Source organism: Rhipicephalus microplus, chromosome 9, assembly GCF_043290135.1.
Source record: "Rhipicephalus microplus isolate Deutch F79 chromosome 9, USDA_Rmic, whole genome shotgun sequence".
Classification (NCBI taxonomy): Eukaryota; Metazoa; Arthropoda; class Arachnida; order Ixodida; family Ixodidae; genus Rhipicephalus; species Rhipicephalus microplus.
The window spans coordinates 10171857-10193498 of record NC_134708.1 but is presented as its reverse complement, the minus strand read 5'-3'; the positions used below and the strand labels follow the sequence as shown (position 1 = coordinate 10193498).

General features: G+C 48.9%; 1 protein-coding gene across 1 annotated transcript in view; it reads left to right on the top strand.

Annotated features, from left to right (window-relative positions):
- The first annotated feature begins 702 nt into the window (after window positions 1–702).
- Window positions 703–21642, top strand: part of LOC142771526 (uncharacterized) — a 38234-nt gene continuing 17294 nt past the window's right edge. The window contains exon 1 of the mRNA XM_075873112.1: window positions 703–1114. The gene's annotated coding sequence lies outside the window, so the exon portion shown is untranslated. The remainder of the gene's footprint in view (window positions 1115–21642) is intronic.

The window sequence follows — 21642 nt, the reverse complement described above, 5'->3', positions numbered from 1 at the left end:
GTTGGTAGCTGAGTTGTGCATATAACCATAAAGGGGATAACTGCGATACACACGTACAAACGAGACACATAGGAGCAGACTTGCAACTAATATTTATTTCAAACAGTCCACCTATAAGTACGTTTTGCAGAAACCATCACCACACATGCGCTTATCAGTAAGGTACCACCACAAAAATCTTCGACATCATAAGGTGTCACTTTAGCCACACTCATCTCTAAATCTCATTTCTAAGGTATGCATGATTACACTGATGACTCACTGAAGCATTCACTTCCCTTCTTCCTATGTAGTACGTTTCCCAAATTTCCCTTGTTCTATTGTCGTGGTAGTGGCTCAATACATTAACATCTTTCAGTTTCTGTTCGCCCTTGTACTCCTAGCTGTGGATGTTAGGTACCTGCTTGTATTTTCTTTAGTGACAATTTATGTTTACGCGTGCGCACGTTCACACAACAGCCGGCCTATTTTACATGACTCTGCTTGGACTGAAAATGTGAACCGGAACTGAAAGATGTTAAGATATTCAGTGGCTGAGGCGGTAATAGATCATGGGAAATTTATGAAACTTACTACATAGGAAGAAGGAAAGTGAATGTATCACTAAGTCATCAGTGTTTTTGCTTAACTGAGAGATGAGATTTATCGATGAGCGTGATTGCAGTGATGCTTTATGACTGCGAAGATTTTTGTGGTGGTACTATCTCATAAGCGCATGTGCGGTTACGGTTTCTGCGAAACGTATCTAAAGGTAGACTGTGAAATAAAACTCAGTTGCAAGTCTGTACCTGTGTGTGTGTATCCCTTCTTCGAGTGTGGCACAGTTATCCCCTAGGTGTTACTGAACTCTATGAGCAGATTAAACTACCACCACATCGTATCTCTCTACTGAAACTCTGTGCTTTCGTAAATGGATCAATCGTCAATGTTATCACCAAATATTTTACAGACCCCGACATCCGGGAAAATGAAGGAACTTACAGCGGCTACTTTGTCCAGTTCACTGGGAAAGGGAGGTACGTCGTCACGGTTCACGTTTCGGGCGGTGAGAGGACACGATTGGGCGATCCGTGGAGGCACTACTACCCCACCAATGTTATTGTAGAGTCACCTGGTAAGCAGCGCTCGTGTTCTCATTGAAGTATCTCGAAGCGCCCAAGAAAATCATAGTTTCGCTGCAAGAATGAAGAAAGAAATGCGATAGGAAAAAACAAAATACGGCACTAGCCTTCGTAAGCTGTTAGCTTTATGAAGTAATGTTTGCGTCTTAGCCACGGTTGCGTAAATAAATCAATAGAGTGTGGGTTCACGCTAGTTGGTATTCCACGAGAATCCACTTCTAGAGCAAATTGTTTTACAAAACAGACGAAGCAGGAGCGGGCGCACACTTCCAAGTGAATTTATTATTTAAACGGGGCTTATCTTGGTATACATGACAAACTATCTTGGTATATATGACAACCTATGTCACAAGTGTGTAGTAGGACAGTGCGTACCACATGATCCTTTCTCCAGATGTAGTGCCAAGAAGGCCATTTTTTTCTGTCAGCAAAACTGACGTCATGCTCACTTAGGTTCCACCCTCCTGTTCATGTCTGCCCTAAAATACTCTTCACACCAAGAAATGAAGAATACGAAGTAAAACCATCACAAGTATGATAACTCCAGGAAGGATGTGTTGTACATGTTGCCACTCTCGTAGGGACGTCCCTACTTTTGGTGAACAGCTTGGTGTGTACACCACGTGCACCGCGAACAGGGTGGAAAGGGGCAACGATAAAAGTTCGGTCATTCATTTGACGAGTGTGGCTGCAAGCAGGTACACTAACACTGCGCTATTGTTTTCTATGACTATGACAAGCGCACGTGAGAAACTGTGGAGGCAGTCCAAATGCAACGTGAAGGCGTCGACTGGGTCACTATGACGTCTATTTTATTGGCAGTAAAGTAAATTACCTTTTTGGAAAGCGAACTACATTTTGGGGAGGGACTAGCAGATTCGTTCTGTCGTACTGCGCACCTGTTACACCAGTGTTTTTGTTTGTCATACTTACATATATGTGATTCGCTTGGATAACAAATTCATTTGGTAGTTAGCGCCTGTTCGTGTTTTATCTCTTGGCTGAAAATTTTATGCAAGAATAGGTGATCATTGCGTAAGTCAGGCTTGCGACGACTTAAGGCTTCCTTGGTGTCCGACCTGAACAAACTCGACAAAACCTTGATGTAAGAAGACACGGTCGCTGCAAACAGTGACCTTACATTTGTGCTCTCTCTTGTTTTATTGTACTATGAGCACTGAAAACAACACAAACAACGTTATCAACCATCCACAGTAGGGTGCCCACTTCCTTCCCACGCTTACTCAGCCCATTACCAAGCGAGTGACACTGCATTGCTGACATACTAATAACTTGCCACAAGGTAAACCAGGGACAAATTATTTGCCAAGTAGGCCAATCTGTCTCATTATTACCACAAGGAACGAGTTGCTTTACAAACGTTATGGCGAAACAGCACCAAAATGCGAAACAGCGAACACAAAGAGCACACAACGTGATTTACTGCATGTGAGTTGCCCTTTCCAGTCTGAAAGACAAAATAGTGGGAAGAAATGAAAGACGTTATAAACGCCGCCTATCACCAAAACACGCGCACAACTGCAAAAAAAGCCCAAAAACGTGTCTGCGTAAGCTCAAATACGAATCTATCAATCCAACACGCGTGAGAGTCTACATGAAAGGTTGAAGCACATTATTTCTTCTTTGCACAAGCTTATCGAAGATTCGCTTCGGCATGCGGAATCACTGTTATCACTTACGTCAAGCATTAGTCGCGTGTTATCATTCCTGCGAACGTACTAAACTACGCATTCATAGAATTTTGTGGTGCACCAACATAAAGGCAAATTACAAAGTGTGCCTCAGGGTGAATATCTATTGTGTTCCAATAATCTCTAGTTAACACTGCGGCCCGCCTGTTCAGTGTATACAATGGTCGCATCTAAAAGGAACCACATATACCACACTTGCAACGGGCATCAATGATTTAGTTGGTGATTTGCCAAACAATACTTAGCTCATATATTATTGCACAAATTTTAGCTAGCTTATTTGCAGCCGTAAGAACAACATTCAAGTTGTGTCTAGCACCCACGTTCTTCACCTGGGTGACACGCAATCAGTTCATAGAGTAGCTACGACGCCACATGTCCTTCATGGTTGACATTCGAGGCGCACTGGGGTACAAACGAAAAACAGACACACGGTAGGCACTGGTAGGACACACACGAGCGCGAACTAATAGCTGTTTAGTTGTTCATAAGTCCCCTCACCAGGTTTGGCAACTTTGAGCTGAAGAGCACAATGCGTAGATGAGGTGTTTGCGATCACGTCTACCACAATTTGCGAAGCTACGCGCCGCGGAAACGGGTCAAATTTCAAGATGAACGCTGCTCCCCCTTCCTATAGCGAGCGCGCGCCCAGAGAATAAGAGCACGACGCGCGCGTATGAATGGCCCTACTTACGCAGCATTGCAGTGACGTTGGTCCTCTACGTAGACAACTGTGCTCTGACGGGGCCAAAGGTGGCATGTGACATGGTGAAAAATATTTAACATGACGTGCCTAGTTTATGTAATTTCTTGCTTGAAGAGACTAATAAAACTCTAGATAATAATGAGACGCAATAAGGAAATGTGCGCGCCTTTCGGTTTTAATTTTTTCCCGTCAAGTGCATGAGATGCGGGGCGAATGTGCCGGCGTTTCGCATGCGTACGTGTCACCGCGGTCAGCGCATCGAGCAGAGGACCGCCGTGGAACACTCCTACGCGTGTTTACGCACTCGTTGTGCTCGCATATTCTACCGCGTCTAAGCCAGCGTTTACAATCCATTCCGCATAAACAGGACACTCATAGACTGCCATACAATAATGCCTAGAGGGGAATCGGGCGCTAGTGTCTACGCGGGCTCGTTCAGCGGCACTTGTACCCCCATGGTATCATGCCTAGAGTATACTTTTCTAGGCACTTTATCCGTGGGAAATATGGGAAGTACAGGCTTCGGATCCTCTTCGGATGAATCACGTTCTTTAGGATATCGAAGTTCTTTCCGAGTATAAAACAAAGCGATATGAAGTTGTATTTAATTGAAATTTCCTTCAAATTTTCGTACGTCATTTTTATTGCAAAACTTTTTTGTGGCCAGGCGGCAAAAGTGAGACCTGGCCAAACTTATTCTCCAGAGTATGCATCGCTTGCCATTGCGTTCCAGATTTAGCATCAAAATTTAATGATTTACTTTTTACAACAATTGAAAACAAACATACTTCTTTTTCTCTCAAAAAATATGTATTCTATATTTATGGAAACAACAATTATTACACTATTAAGTAAGAAACACATATCGTTTTGCCCCCTGCGACCCAAGGTGCGTCTGACCCAGCGGTCTCATGGGTCTGCCTCTCACGCAACTCTGGTTCTGCTGTGAAGTCCAGTCAGCGGAGCGTGACAGTGCGTCTACTGAGCTTCATCATCGCTTTGCAGGAGATTTAAAACGAGTTTAGGCAAGAAGTGCTCGTGAAAAACATTAACTCGAAGCAACATTTTGCACTGGCATGAGGCGCTACATCTATGCCCAGCGGCGAGTGGACAACGCTTCGTTCAAACTGTCATATAGAACTCATAAAGTTCGAACGTCCTAGAACATTAGGAGATCTAGTGGTCATCAGTTTCTTCGAACAACAAAGGCAATGTTTCAGCTTTTCTCCCCGCACTCCACTACACGGGCTGCGCTAGAACGAAACTGAAACTGTAGAAAAAAGTCCACAGACAGTTCGATAGCTAACCCTATCCAAAACGAAGCCTTTACTTCCCAGAATTCCCGTGGAGGTACACGATCGCAGCGCCAGATTCCTCTCTAGGTATTACTGTGTGAAACTCCATGCAGGCAGTCGGCCTCCAAACAACGCTGGTAAAGAAATTGGCAGATCCCACGTGCAGTGGGAATCGATGATATGCGAAGCACGAACGAGAAAGGTTGATATGTCACTTTAAAATCACCACAATGTTACGAGGTGTATAGGTAAATGATGCCGTACATGACTTCCGTGTCATGATTACCATGTTTAGATGTGTTGTTTACCTTCGTAATCTATTTACGACACGTAATACTAAATTTAGTATATGTGGTGCTAGCGAAATGCCTGCGAGCACGCTATGAGCGCGGTAGGTAGTCATGTTCTTACATGACACGCGTGGCAGGATTATCATGTTCGCATCAGTCTTATATTTCGTCGTCCATTGACGTCACGTAACACATAATTATGTACATGTGGAACTAGCAAAACCGCCGCGAGCGCATGATGAAAGGCCCCATATACTCCAATGTAGCGTTGATGCGCGCACGCTGTGCACAGCGACGCTAAGTTAGCAAAAAGCAAGCACTCTAGTCTGACGCAAGGTGCGACGCTTGGACTAGCGTCTGTCCGTGCAGCCCGACGGCAACCTGCGCGAAATGCGTCACACTGCATTTCTTGCCGGTGCGTTACCCGGACAACACTGCGTCTCCCTCTTTTAGATGCGGAGCATCTAATACTCGAGGCTTGTAGTGCGGCGCCGTCCGCAAGCTTCCTCCTCCTTCTTTCACCATCTGTGCATCCCTTACTCCTCTACACACCGCGCGCGCTTCACTCCTCCACCATCTGTGCACCCTTCCTCCTCTACACACCGCGTGCGCTTCTCCTCTTCACGAACATTCGCTAGCTGTATAATGTAGCGCGCATGCGCCGTCACGCTTCGAGAACATCGGCAGCTGACGCGCGCGCATGCGCCATCGCGCTTCGAGAACATCGGCAGCTGACGCGCGCGCATGCGCCGTTGCGCTTCTCCCCCTTCTCGAACATTCGACAGCTGACAGTGCATGCGCCGTCGCGCTGTATATATACTCAAGGTCGGTGCTCGATCGCTCAGTTGCCGCTCGTCGGTTGGTTTGTACGGCGCGTCGACGTCCGAGGTCGCAATGATCGACGTCCCTTCGACCAGCGCCGGCCAAAGTGGCATCTAAAAGCCATCGTGCTCAAAGTTCGTCGAAATAAATAAACACCGCCCTTTCGCATACGTGTCGTACGTGTTCACTCATTTAACACCCCTCCTACAACCACGTTAACCAATTTAGCCAGCGACCCTAGTAAGTCGCAATTTAACACCCCATTTCACAACCATGTTAACCAATTTAGCCATCGACCCAAGTAAGTCGCACTTTAACACCCCGTTAGCCAATTATATGCTCCGCATCTTCCTCAGTGTTCTCCCGAGGGAAGCTGCGGGCAATTTTTTTTTGTGAGGGAGGGAACCCGGGCGCGCTGGAACGAGCATGCGTCAAAGCAACGCAGCGCGGCACGTGCCTGCGAGTATATATCAAGACCGGTGCCTGGCGTGGCGCAACCAAATGAACGCCGGTGAGCACGCGCACCACGTCACGTCAAAATGTATTGGGGCCTTGACTGTGGCATGTAGTCATGTTCTCACATGAGACGCATCTCATGATTATCATGCATGCACCAGTCACGTACTTAGTCATCCATTGACGTCACGTAATACCAAATTTCGCATCTGTGAAGCTAACGAATGGCTGCGAGCGCATCATTAGTGTAGCGTGGAGTCATGTTACATGACATGCATGCCGTGATTATGATGTTTGGATGTGTCATTAACCCATGTCGTCCGTTCGCGTCACGTTATACCGAGTTTGGTATAAGTGAATCTAGCGAAACGGCCGCGAGCGCATCATGAGCGTGGCATGTAGTCATGTTGTTACATGATACGCATATCATGATTTTCATGTTAGGGTCTGTCGTTTGTGTCCCCCATGCAATCATGTCATGCCATACCAGTTTTTCAACGTGGCACGCGAACAAATCCACCGCAAGTGCTGTAGAACCGTGAAATGTAAGTCATGACAATCATGACATACATGTAATTATTTCATGTTATGACTAGTCAAATATGTTCTTCATATGGCCATGTTTTGCCATACCAAGTTTGGTATCAATACCATTATCGAAACGGCCAGGAGAGATAAAGTCCTAGGCGGCTAGATAGATCGATAGATATATTGAAATACGACGGTTCAGCTGACCCTTCATTCAAGCAACAGCAAGATGGCACCGATGATGAAGAGGAACGGAACGAAGACTGATGATGGCTATTGACAGATGAGGAAGATGACGTCCAATGACTTCTTACACTAATTTCCCCCGTCGACGGAAGCGGCCAGCCTGGCCGCGATTTACGCTGTGGGACGCATACGATAGGGCTTGAGACGCGAAACGTGCACAATCTCTGTCCCATGGCAGCGTTGGTCACTGGGGGCCTGAACAGGCGTGACACGGTAGTTCACCGGTGAGGTCTGTTCGACAACTTTGTAGGGGCCAAGATAGCGTGATTCAAGCTTCTGGCATAAGCCAGTCGTTATCGCAGGAGTCCACAGAAGTACATCGTCGCCAGGGCGGTAGAGAACGACGCGGTGAGTGGCATCGTAACGATGTTTGCGATGTTCTTGGCTAGCTTCAGGGTTTACTCGGGCAAGACGATGGCATTGAGCAACACGGGATGGAAACTGGTCGCAAACAAATGGTGAAGAGTTGACGCGGCCAGAAAAGAATGAAACGTCGAGTGGTGATGTCGGTTGGCGTCCGTATACTAGGAAAAATGGAGAATAGCCTGTGGTTCACTGAACTGACGTATTATATGCATACGTGACAAAGGGAAGTATGGCATCCCAATTGCGATGGTCCGGTCGGATATACATGAACAGCATGTCACACAGCGTACGATGAAATCTTTCCGTTAAGCCATTGGTTTGTGGGTGATAGCTGGATGTTGTTTTATGAACTGTTTTTGATGCTTGAAGAACTTCACTGACCGTGCTTGAAAGAAATGCCTTGCCCCGGTCGCTCAAAAGAACACTAGGGGCTCCGTGACGTAGGTAAATAGCATTCAAGAAGAAAGTTGCTACTTCCGAAGCAGTTCCTGAAGTGATCGAGGCCGTCTCAGCGAACCGGGTCAAGTGATCAACCGCAGTGATGATCCATCTCTCGCCATCTGATGTAGTTGGGAGGGGCCCGAAGAGGTCAATTCCGACGACAGAGAACGGCTCTGATGGACAAGGAAGTGGTTGTAGGGTCCCGACTGGAGCAGTAGTGGGCCGCTTGCGGTGTTGGCAAAGTGCGCACGAGGCAATATATTTAGCTACCGTCGTGGAAAGACCTGGCCAGAAGAACCGACTGCGGATGCGCTCGTATGTTTTGTAGTAACCCAAGTGTCTAGTAACCCAAGTGTCCTGACGTCGGGTCGTCGTGGGAAGCGCGCAGAACTTCAGTGCGTAGTGCGCGTGGTACGACGGGAACCCATCGGTGGCCTTCCGGGGGGAAAATGTATTGATATAGCACATCGTCCTCCAGTCTGAATAGTCGGAGTTGTTTCCGGGGCCTGGCATTGGGGGAAGATGGAGCGCCGGTAAGCCGACCGATGATGTCAGTGCAATAAGAATCGGCTCACTGGTGAGTGGTAAGTACTGACAGACGGGTGGATGAAGGTAGCGAATAAATGGATGATATCGACGAGGCGTCCTCCGTATAGCCGATTTGACAAGGGGATGTGACGTGCGCCGAAGACGGCGGCAAAGGGCATCGTGACAAAGCGTCGGCACCTTGGTGTTGTCTTCCAGTCTTGTAGATGACGTCAAAGTCATATGACTGTAATCAGAGGATCCAGCGGCCAAGTCGTCCCAACAAGTTTTTGATTGTGGACAACCAGCAAAGAGCATGGTGGTCTGTCACAACAGTAAAATGCCGACCATGTAGATACGGACGAAATTTTGGATGGATCAGATAACAGCCAAGCACTCTTGTTCGGTTATCGAGTACCTCTTCTCTGCAGAGGTCAGAGTGCAGCTTGCATACGCGACAACTTTCTCGCGAAAGGCATGGTCGCGCTGGAGGAGTACGGCACCGATTCCTTGTCCACTGGCGTCGGTGTGTAATATCGTAGGTGCCTTGTCATCGAAATAACAAAGCACCAGCGGGGATGTCAGTGCCTGCTTGAGTTCTTGAAATGAGGCTTCGCATTGATCATTCCAATCGAAGGAACCGGTACTAGCAAGAAGCTTGTGGAGAGGAGCGGCAATAGTGGCAAAGTTGCGAATAAAGCGGCAAAAGTACGATGCGAGTCCAAGGAAACTGCGCAGTTTTTTGGAACGAAAGGGTCGCGGAAAGTTGAGGACTGCGGGAATTTTGTCCGAATCGGGCTGGATGTCAGCTTTACTAACGAGATGTCCTAGAACTTTTATAGCTGTGTTGCCGAAATGGCACTTGTTTGTGTTTAGTTGAAGTCCAGCATTGGAGAGACATGTGAGCACTTGATCTAGGCGTTGCAGATGATCAGCAAAAGTGGAAGAAAACACGATGATATCATCGAGGTAGCATAGACAAGTTTTCCACTTGAGGCCACGAAGTACAGTGTCGATCATCCTTTCAAATGTGGCTGGAGCATTACATAGGCCGAATGGCATTACGTTAAACTCGTAAAGACTGTCCGGCATAGAAAAGGCGGTCATTTATTTGTCTGCTTCGTCCATTGGTATTTGCCATTGTCCATTGGTGGATGGATGGATGGATGGATGGATGGATGGATGGATGGATGGATAGATGGATGGATGGATGGATGGATGGATGGATGGATGGATGGATGGATGGATGGATGGATGGATGGATGGATGGATGGATGGGTGGGTGGATGGATGGATGGGTGGGTGGATGGGTGGATGGGTGGATGGGTGGATGGGTGGATGGGTGGATGGATGGATGGATGGATGGATGGATTGATGGATGGATGGATGGATGGATGGATGGATGGATGGATGGATGGATGGATGGATGGATGGATGGACGGACGGACGGATGGACGGATGGATGGATGGATGGATGGATGGACGGATGGACGGACGGACGGACGGACGGACACGCTCAAAGTCGCCGAAATTCGCTAAGAAATGCTTCGCATTAAAAAAAAACACCACTCGCGTGCACGGGAGTTGGGCTTGTTCGGACACGTCATGCGCACGTGACCTCTTGGCCGGATGCCGGAGAGGATCCGGAAGAAATTTTGCTTGCATGGGCAACACGGAGGACCGGCAAGGGTTTCGAGCTTGCCTCCTCTCATCCTCGTTTAGATTCACTTCGAAAAACAGTTTTTTGGAAATCATTTTTGTGATCGAAAACATTTTTGTGACAAAATGTTCCTCATCGGACATTGAACAACTTCCAAAGTTAAACGAACATTTTGTATAGGGCCTGGTGAGTGGCCCTTTAACAACAACTAACAATGTCTTTCACCATGGTTTCGACAACCATGCTCGCACTTGGCATGAGGGAATTTTAGGAGCTTGCTCGGTAAGCTTCTTGTGCTCACGCTTTGTCCGGTGAATACCGGTGTGTGCACCAGCGCTGCCAGTGTACATTTCTCTGGTACATAGAGTTTTCTAAATATACACTAGAGGGAACTCTGGCGCTAGTGTCTACCGGAGCTGCAACGCATAACGCTTCAGTGAGCGTGGGAATTATGGGCATGACATAATATTGCCACATTGAAAATGCAGCACGAAGAGAACAACGAAGAACACGCGCAGCGAGTGAAGAAGACGAGGTTCTCTTCTGATCAGTTTACCAGTATTCTAATACAATTAAAGTGAGTTCCCTGGATTCGACTGCTGCTGTTTCTGCATTGTGACACTGGTGGAGGCGCTGGGTACATGTTCGGGACGCCTGACAACAGCCCCGCATCTGGTCAAGAAAGACTTCCGCGCATCGACACCCCCGTTCACCGCAGCAGCCGGCGCCTGTTAGGCCTCAGCCCGGAGTTTGGTCCATTGCGGGAAAGCGTGACTGTGCCAGAAAGCATGACGGCACCTGGAAGCACTGGCCCCAACATGTCCAGCCCAAGCACGACACAGGTGACTGTTTTGAACCCTCGACTTCCGGTTGACTTCCACGGAAACGCATATGAGGATGCACATGACTGGCTCGAGGAATTCGAGCACACAGCGAATGTTAACGGTTGGAGCACCACACAGAAATTGGGCTACGTTTATTTTCCGCTTCAAGACGGAGCCCGAACGTGGTTCACGAATCGCGTGTGGTCGTCTTGGGACGAGTTCCGGCAGAAGTTTCTCGACACGTTCGCGAGCACTGAAAGACGAGAAATTGCACAGCGTCTCCTCGAGTCACGGATTCAGAAACCAAATGAATCCGTTACGATGTTTGTTGAGGACATGGCGCGGCTATTTCGTCGAGCAGATCCTAATATGCCCGAAGCCAAAAAGGTTAGCCACCTCATGCGGGGCGTTAAGGAGCAGCTGTTCGCTGGCCTCGTACGAAACCCGCCTACAAGTGTGGATGAATTCTCCAAGGAGGCGACATCTATCGAACGCGCACTGCATCTACGTTATCGCCAGTATGACCGCCCAACCCACAGTGCACCGATCAGCGTGGCAGCCTTTACCGCAGCAACAACACGAAGGTTCTTTGCGCCAACTAATACGAGAAATCGTACAAGAAGAGGTCAAAAAACTTGTCGCCAAACCGAATGACTGCGCGATCGCCTCAGTAACGGAAGTTGTACGCCAGGAGATCAGGCAAGCGCTCTCACTTCCTGAGCCGAACACGAGCACTCCCAGGGCAAGCTATGCAGACGTAGTCCGCCGACAGCCAGCGAACGTGCCGACACCACATCAGTACCACCATCAACATCCGCCGACAGCACCTTGGTACTACAGAGAAGCTTCGATGCTGAGGCGGCCACCACTTCGAAAAACTGACATCTGGCGTACCCCTGATCATAGGCCCCTGTGCTTTCACTGTGGGGAAGCAGGCCACATCGTTCGGTATTGCCCGTATCGCGCCGCAGGGTACCAAGGGTTTCCTTCTACGGTTCCTTGGCGCCATTTCAACGGAACATCTGACGTCGACACGAGTGTCATGACCCCGCGGGATGTTCCTCCTGGGTTTCGGTCACGCTCACCCTCTCCTGGGCGTTATTCTCCATCCTCTAGACGGAGCACCACTGACATGCCAAGAGGGAGATCTCCTAGTCCACTCCGGGGAAACTAAAAGCAGCGACCTCAGGGGGGAAGGTTGCGAATCGTCGAAGTGCTGAAAATCCCCCATTACTGCCGAGCGAAGAGAGACACATTTTCAATGAATCGACGAAAGATGGGGTTGTTACTGCCGAAGTTGCAATTACGATTGACGGACAAGACGTCATGGCATTGGTCGACACTGGCGCGGACTTCTCAATAATGAGTGAGAGTCTGGCAGACACGCTCAGGAAGGTTAGAATGGAATGGACAGGACCGCAGATTAGAGGAGCTGGAGGGCAGCTACTCACACCTACCGGAAAGTGCACCGCAAGAATGAAGATAGGGGATGCATCCTTCGTCGCAACTTTTGTTATCCTTTCTGAGTGTTGCAAACAGGCAATCTTAGGGATGGATTTCTTGCGTGAATATGGTGCCATCATCAATATTCCGGACGGTGTACTGACCTTTTCAGCGGATCAAAGCGCAGTGCTACACCGAAAATCCCTACGAGTCATTGACGATGTGACCGTACCTCCGTTATCGTGCCGCCTTGTTTCAGTCACGTGCAGTGAACAGAATACTGGAGAAGGAATCGCTGAACAAGTATTGACGCTCCTACTCTCTCGCGGTGTTGCAATTGCCAGAAGTATCGTCAACGTTGTGTGCGGTGAAGCAGAGGTTCTGTTAACGAATTTTACCAACGAGCGACGACACATTACACAGGGCACTACAGTTGCCTACTTCGACGAGATCACTGAAATCCGCGAGTGTTGTGTAGTACAACAGGACGAGCCGCAAGCCACGTCAGCCCCACCACCTATTGACGTAAGCTCGGATTTGTCACCAGCGCAGAGACAGCGTCTAGTAGATCTTCTTCACCAGTTCAAAGACTGTTTTTCATCGACCTTGAGGGTCAGTCAAACGCCACTGACGAAGCATCGGATAATAACGGAGGAGACGGCAAGGCCAATACGACAGAACCCATACCGCGTAGCACCGAAAGAGCGTGAAGCAATCCAAGAACAAGTGTAGAAAATGCTCGATGATGACGTCATCCAGCCGTCAAGAAGTCCTTGGGCATCGCCGGTAGTGCTGGTTAAAAAGAAAAACGGAAGCTTGCGATTTTGTGTCGACTACCGCAAGCTGAACCGTGTGACAAAGAAGGACGTGTACCCATTACCGCGCATCGATGATTCACTCGACAGGCTGAGGTATGCACGCTACTTTTCGTCAATGGACCTCAAAAGTGGGTATTGGCAAATTGAGGTCGACGAGCGAGATAGAGAAAAAACGGCTTTTGTAACGCCTGACGGGCTTTATGAATTTAAAGTCTTGCCATTCGGATTGTGCTCAGCCCCCGCAACATTTCAGAGACTGATGGATACCATTCTGTCAGGCCTTAAGTGGCAGACATGTCTGGTCTATCTGGACGACGTCATTGTTTTTTCAAAAACATTTGAGGAACACCTGAGCAGGCTGCTATCGGTATTCAGGGCAATAAGGTCTGCCGGCCTGACACTGAAACCCGAGAAGTGTCATTTCGGTTTCAAGGAGCTTCAATTTTTAGGCCATGTGGTGAGCCATGAAGGTGTTCGACCTGATCCTGATAAGATTACGGCCATCAGAAAATTTCCGGTACCAAAAGACAAGAAAGCAGTCAGGCGTTTCCTTGGCCTATGCGCATACTACCGAAGGTTTATTGCCAATTTCTCCCACATAGCCTCGCCGTTAACACGACTCACAAGAGAAGACGTTTCGTTCACATGGGGCGACGATCAACAGGTGGCATTTGACGATCTCCGACAACGCCTGCAGACTCCGCCTGTGCTTGCTCACTTTGATGAGGATGCTCCTACCATGGTCCATACAGATGCCAGCAACGTGGGTTTAGGCACTGTACTCGTCCAGTGGCAAGACTCAGCCGAGCGTGTGATCGCATATGCTAGTAGGACGCTTTCCCGCGCCGAGTCCAACTACTCCACAACGGAAAAAGAGTGTCTTGCTGTCGTATGGGCGGTTATGAAGTTTCGTCCGTACCTCTATGGTCGTTCCTTCCACGTAGTCAGTGACCATCATTCCCTCTGCTGGCTGACCAACTTGAAAGAACCGTCTGGTCGGCTCGCACGGTGGAGCTTACGCCTCCAAGAGTTTGATATGACGGTCGTGTATAAGTCCGGACGGCAGCACGCCGACGCCGATTGCTTATCAAGGTCACCGATAAAGCGCGACGATGACACAGAAGATGACAGCATGGCGTTTGTAGGAGTCGTTGACACCACTACGATTTCGTGCAAGCAGAAAGAAGACAGTGAGTTGCTTCCTCTTATTGAATTTTTGAATGGCCGGACAACAACCGTCCCTAGAAGATTTGCAAGGAGCCTGCCGTCATTCTGCTTACTTAGTGGTGTTCTCTATAAGAAGAACTTTTCTCCCAGAGGAAGCACCCACCCACTTGTCGTTCCGACGTCACTTCGTGAGGAGATACTTTGTGCTTGCCACGATGAGCCAACGTCTGGTCATCTCGGATACACACGCACATTGGCCAGAATCCAACAGAAATACTACTGGCCAAGACTTCCAGCTATTGTGAAGCATTACGTGCGCACGTGCCTCGATTGCCAACGACGAAAATCGCCACCGTTAAAACCAGCCGGGCTATTACAACCAATTCAAGTGCCCACGGTACCTTTTGCCCAAATTGGAATGGATCTCCTTGGACCATATCCGACTTCCCATGCTGGCAACAAGTGGGTAATAGTCGCCACTGATTATCTTACGCGCTACGCCGAAACAAAAGCTTTGTCAAGTGGCACCGCCGTTGAAACCGCACGATTCTTCGTAAAAAATATCGTCCTGAGGCACGGTGCTCCAACAATCATAATAACGGATCGAGGTGCCGCTTTCACGGCCGCGCTCCTGAAGACAGTGCTTGAGCTCAGTGGAACCGCCCATCGGAAAACCACTTCCTATCATCCACAAACCAACGGCTTAACAGAACGCCTCAACAAGACTATTGCCGACATGTTGAGTATGTACGTTGACGTGGATCACAAGAACTGGGACGACATTCTACCGTACATCACGTTCGCCTATAATACAGCGCAGCAAGAAACTACACGAAGAACGCCGTTCAGTCTCCTTCATGGCCGGGAAGTGACGACGATGCTTGACGCCATGTTACTGCACGAATGCAATGACATCGATTTGGACGCTGCATCTTTTATCCAACGAGCAGAAGAAGCGAGGCAGCTTGCGCGCGTCCGAATCACCCAGCAGCAAAATTATGACGCCCAACGTTATAATCTGCGACACCGACATGTCGTCTATCGGGCCGGCGACAAAGTCTGGGTATGGAGTCCTATCCGCCGCCGGGGGCTGTCTGAAAAATTGCTGAAGAAGTATTTTGGCCCCTACACAGTTTTACAACGCCTGAGCGACGTTAATGACGTGGTCGTTCCTGACAACCCCTCGACAACTCGCCAGCAAAAACCAGAAATCGTGCACGTTGTGCGAATGAAGCCCTACTTTTCGGACTGATTTACATCATACATCTACTACACCGTCTTTTGTAGAAGAGCATCGGGACGCTGCTCTCTAGAGGGGGGCAAATGCCACATTGAATATGCAGCCCGAAGAGAACAACGAAGAACACGCGCAGCGAGTGAAGAAGACGAAGTTCTCTTCTGATCAGTTTACCAGTATTCTAATACAATTAAAGTGAGTTCCCTGGATTCGACTGCTGCTGTTTCTGCATTGTGACAATATGACAGTCCTCGTACTTTGCGTTTGTTCTGCTCTCGCCTGGATTGAAGCTACTTTGTCACGAAACAAAAATCGGCGTATGTTCAAGAGTTACGTTTCACTACCTTCACCTTTTAGGCCTACTACTTCAAACCAGGTCAAGACGTGAAAAGCGGTTTGGTCTTCCTTTCGAAACAAAACCAATACACAGCAATAAACGAAGGCACGAGGGTGTTCGCTACCTCCAAGCACGACGACTAAGCAAATCCATGACATACCCACAATTCTCATGGTCGCTGGACGGTCACAATGCCAGTGCCACCTATAGTTAATTTTAGGAAACTCTATGTTCCGGTCAAGGCTTCCGAGATGGCGGGCGCGCGGCGGGTTTCTCTCCGGCCATCCCAATCGCACGGAAAGAGTATTTCCGGAGGTGGGCGTTGCCCGCTCTTTTCTCCGCACCGCGGCGCTTTTTCTTTCGGTTGAAGAGCCTGTCACGTTGTTGCCAAAGCTTCTCTGTGGCGAGACAAAAAAGGTTGTGCGCTTCTATATAACTTTGTGTTCGTTAGGAAATGTCAGGTCAAAGATGCCGCGAGGCAAAGTCAATGCTGAAGCGTTTAATTTCCAAATGGGATTTACTTTGTTGTAGATTGGCACCACCCATATTACAACAGTTGAAATTGTGATGCCTCTGCAAGAGATTCACATCTGCTCGAAACTATATTTTAAGTTTGCGGCTGGCGAGGAAGAAAGAATAATTGCAGCCGGATCCACAAGCGAGGTCGGAAGAGTGCCGCGTTTTACGTTCATGGATTACTTTTTACACTCGCTTGAATGAATTCTTCTTCTCATTTAACTATAGCGCTGCTTTTCGATGTAGCACTGTTTCGAGGATTAATGTAATGTAATGTAATAACAACGCCCTAATGTAATTACAGCTGCGCCACAACGTGGTTTTATTGCTTCTTAGAAGCGTTCTTCGCTTCTTAGGCTGGCACGCATGCTGTACAGCCGTGCTCACACCACAACTGGTCTCCCCTATAGATAAGACACGTTCAGTAGGAATTCTCAACGAGGAGCAAAACGCTGTTCGGCGCGCGAAGGATAAATAAACAAAATCATAAGATATGCACTGAGTGAATGATTATTGGGGCGAATCGTCCATCCATCTGCTCATCCGTTAATGCATTCGTTCGTCCATGCGTCTGTCGACTTTTATCACACAACAGCACGCACCGGGCGGATGGACGCTTCGCCCCACTCATCATATTGCCACGCTTCTTTCTCAAGTTTTCCTATCACCCCGTTACGCTGTACGCGATTCTCAGCACAAACTGAGCCTACAGTGTTCGAGAATCTTCAGGGCTGCCGTAGTTCATTTCGTTGAGATTGCGCCCCCGTTGTGAGCAGTTCAGAATATTCTGGAATCTACGTCACCGCTAGCGATATCACCAGAATGTTCGATGTCAAGTGTATAAATGCCGACACGCTTCGCTGCTTGTCAACTGGTCGACAACCAATGCTCAGTTCGCCGATATCAGTGTTAGTGTGTCACTTTAATCTCAGTTTCTTTTTTCGTGGCCACAAGTTCGGCTGAATAAACAGTCTAATCTCCGACCTCCTGACTGCTCCCTTCGTCGTTGTCCTGACCCTGTGACATCCGGTGGAGGTGGTTCCTGATCCATGTGCCACACGCCCCTCTCCAACCATAAATTAAGTCGACGTCGTAGAGAAGACGCCAACGCCAACCACGACCAGCGAATCAACCACAGGGTTCTACAGCCGTAGTATGGGCATTTACCCAACAAGACTCGCACGTCCTCCATGACGACAACTGCTTTAACGATGACTACCGCTGCACTACTGCCTGCGGCTATTGTGATGCAATCACCCCAAGAGCCACCGAGCTTCCATGAAGCACCAAATGAACAGGAAATGTGACTCGAGACATACGACCAAGTCGCCTCTTTTAATAGCTGGGACGCCGAAAAACAAAACTACGCCACGTATACTTCTACCTATAGAATACGCCGCAAAGACGTTGTTATAGATCCGGGAGTCCACGCTATGAAGCTGGGATGTCTTTCGGACGACGTTCCTCCGCACGATCACGAGCTTTGTCAGCAAGGAGCGTGCTGCGACTATCTTGGAGACGCGTGCGCAACTCTCCAACGAGAACTTCATTATCTTCTCCTAGGAGATAACCCGGTTGTTCCGCCACGCTGGCATCGCCATGGCCGAGGACAAGAAGGTCCGATTTCTTATGCGAGTTGTTTAAGAAGAGTTGTTCGCAAGGCATGTGCGAAACCCACCAAAGATGGTCGAAGAATTCCTCACTGAGGTTACCACAATCGTGAAGGCTCTGGAAATGCGCACAAGGCAGTATGATCACCGCTCTTCAGCAGTACACTACTCCGAGGCTCATTCCCTCAGCAACGACGTTTTGCACGAGACGATCCGAGCGATTGTGAGGGAAGAGCTGCGCAAGCGATTACCTTCGCCGGTGCCTCAAGTTAATTCAATCGCGAAAATTGTGCGTGAAGAAGTTCGGCAATCGTTTGGAATGCCCGAAGCTCCACAGCCTAAGACGCAAGCGATTAGCTACGCTGCTGCAACCCAACGCTACGCTCCTCCTTCACGCCCACGTCAAGCGGCTGCACTATCGCCGTTTCGCCGCCAGCCACCGCCGCCACCGACACCATATCATCCATCCACCGGTCAGCGCAAAGATCCGAGGAAAACCGACGAGTGGCGTGCCCGCGACCACCGACCTTTTTGCTACCACTGCGGAGAAGCTGGCCATAGCTACCGCCGCTGCCAGTACCGCCAGATGGAACTGCGTGGTTCTGCCGTAGATGCGTCGCGTCCACAGCAGGGAGAAAGGTCCTGCGTCATCGCCGACTACTTTGCAGCACTGCAGTGAACACCCCGAGGATTTTCTCGTTCGCCGTCACCTGGTTCCTACAACCCGCCTTACCGCCGGCCGTACATTGGCCCAACCCGGGGCCGGTCTCCTAGCCCCTACCGGGAAACTAAAGGCAGCAACCACTGCAGGTGTGGTTGCTGTACGACGAACTGCCAAAATCTTCCACCGACGATGACGACGTCGCGACGAACTTCTCAAGAACTCGCCGCAACATGAACGTTGCCCTGACATGAAAACTTCAGGGCCACAAGACGACTTGATGATGCAACGTCGAAGATGCGGTACAAATCGTCGTAGCCGAGATCCGATGCCACAATCCAACTGCAACACGAGGAGACAAACTAGCGACCTCGACGTCCTCATCGACGGCTACAGCGTCACAGCTCTCGTCGACACCAGAGCTGCCTATTCCGTCATCAGCCGAACATTCTCTGCGAAGTTAGAGTTGGACAACTTGGGAAGGTCCCGAAATCTGTAAAGCGGAAGGCCACCTAGTTACGCCAGCAAGAACCTGCACAGCCGGAGTCACCATTAACCGTAGGACTTATCCTTGTAAGCTTCGTCGAACTGCAGCAACACTCAAGATATATCATCCTTGATAAGGACTTCTTAAGCCTTGATGGTGCCGTCATCGACCTGAGAACGAAGTCCCTAACCCTATCCACAGAAATAGTACTGCCACCGCACACGTCGCCAGGAAGGCCCACCCTGAATGTGCTGGAAGACCAAGTCACTATTCCTCCTCACTCGAGCGTCAGTATTTCCATCGATACTCGACTCGACAGACATGCAAGGCGTCGTTGAGGGCGACCAGCACCTCTTGATCAACAGAGAAATTTGCGTCGCAAGAGGAATAGCCGAGCTGCAAGAAGGAAATGCAAGATTGATGCTCACAAACTTCAGCAATCAGTAGCACGTGAGCAAAGAAATGATGGTTGCCTACATCGAAGAGGTACATGAAGCCAGCAACGCTTAAACCGTCACCGATTCCGTCGAATCTACTTCGACAACTGAAACCCTTCAACCTGCATTTACGTTTATTCGAGCCTTCCAATGCCTAAACAAGAGCAGCTGGAATACCTGCTCCTGAAATACAAGAACTGCTTTTCTTAGTCACCAAGAATTTGAGAGACCCCTGTCGCGAAACATCGAATCGTAATTGAAGAAAATGTCAGGCTACTACGTCAGAGTCCATACAAAATTTCGACGCGAGAACGTGAGGCCATAAAGAAACAAGTCGACGAAATGCTCCGCGCCGACATTATCAAGCTTTCAAAGATTCCTTGGGCGTTACCGGTGGTGGTGGTGTTAGTGAAGAAAAGGGATAAAACACTACGTTTCTTCGTTGACTATCACCGACTCAACAAGATAACGAAGAATGACGTATACTCTCTCCCCCGAATAGACGACACCCTTGTTGAACTCCACAGTGCCAAATACAGTTCATCGATAGACTTCAAGACAGGCTATTGGCAGATCGATGAAGACGTGAGAGACCGAGAAAAGACTGCGTAAATAACACCAGGTGGCATTTTCGAGCTCAAAGTCCTGCCCTTCGGTCTTTGCTAGGCACCTGCGACTTTTCAACGCGTGGTGGACGTAGTGCTTGCAGGATTGAAGTGGCACACTTGTTTCGTTTACTTGGACGACGTTGTCGTGTTTTCCTTAAGCTTCGGCGAGCATCTTTGGCACCTTGAAGGCTGTTCTTCAAGCCATTAATACTTCCGGACTCACCCTGAAGCCAGAAAAGTGCGTACGAGGCATTTTTGCTGTTGGGCACCGTGATAACCAAGTCCGCAGTAAGACCTGATCCACAGAAGACAGCCGCCATCACTGCATTTTCGCCGCACGCCGACAAGGAGGTCGTGCATCGATTTTTCGGCCTGTGCCCCTATTACTGGCGATTCGTCAAAAACTACACCCGCATGGCCGAACCACTCACAACCTTACGAGCACTGACGTCGAGTTCAAGCAGGACACCCCACAGCAGAAAGCATTTGGGGAACTAAAACGACGCCTGCAGATGCCTCCAATACTCGCGCATTTTGACGAAAACACCTAAACAGAAGTGCACACTGACGCAAGGAGTGAAAGACTCGTGACCGTCCTTGTGCAGAGAACTTATGGACTGGAAAAGAATATTACTTACGCTAGCTGGTTACTATCCAAGGCAGAAAACAATTATTCCACAACAAAAAAGGAGTGTCTTGCTGTCATCTGGGTGACGTCAAAGTTTCGTCCTTACTTCTACTGCAGGCCCTTCAAAGTTGTGAGCGACCACCACACCTTCTCTTGGCAATCTAACTTGAAGGACCCTTCAGGTCGCCTTTCCCGATGGCGCCTGAGACTTCAGGAATACGACATTCATTATCAGCCTGACTACGTCCACTGCAGGACAAAGGCCTCTCCCATGTTCCGCCAGTTAACCCGGTCCTGTGCTTGCTGCTGCTAATTTATACCCGCAAGCTTCTTAATCTCATCTGCCCACCTAAGTTTTTGTCTCCCCTTAACTCGCTTGCCTTATCTTTGAATCCACTCAGTTGCTCTTAATGTTCAGCGGTTATCCTGTCTACGCGCTTCATGCCCGGCCCATGTCCATTTCCTCTTCTTGATTTCAGCTATGATATCCTTAACCCCCTTTTGTTCCCTAATCCACTCTGCTCTCTTCTTGTCTCTTAAGGTTACACCTACCATTTTCCTTTCCATTGCTCGCTGCGTCGTCCTCACCTTAAGCGGAACCCTCTTTGTAAGTCTCCAGGTTTCTGCGCCGTAGCCAAGTATTGGCAAGATACACATACAAGAATACGACATTACCGTCATTTAAAAGTCCGGTAGAAAAC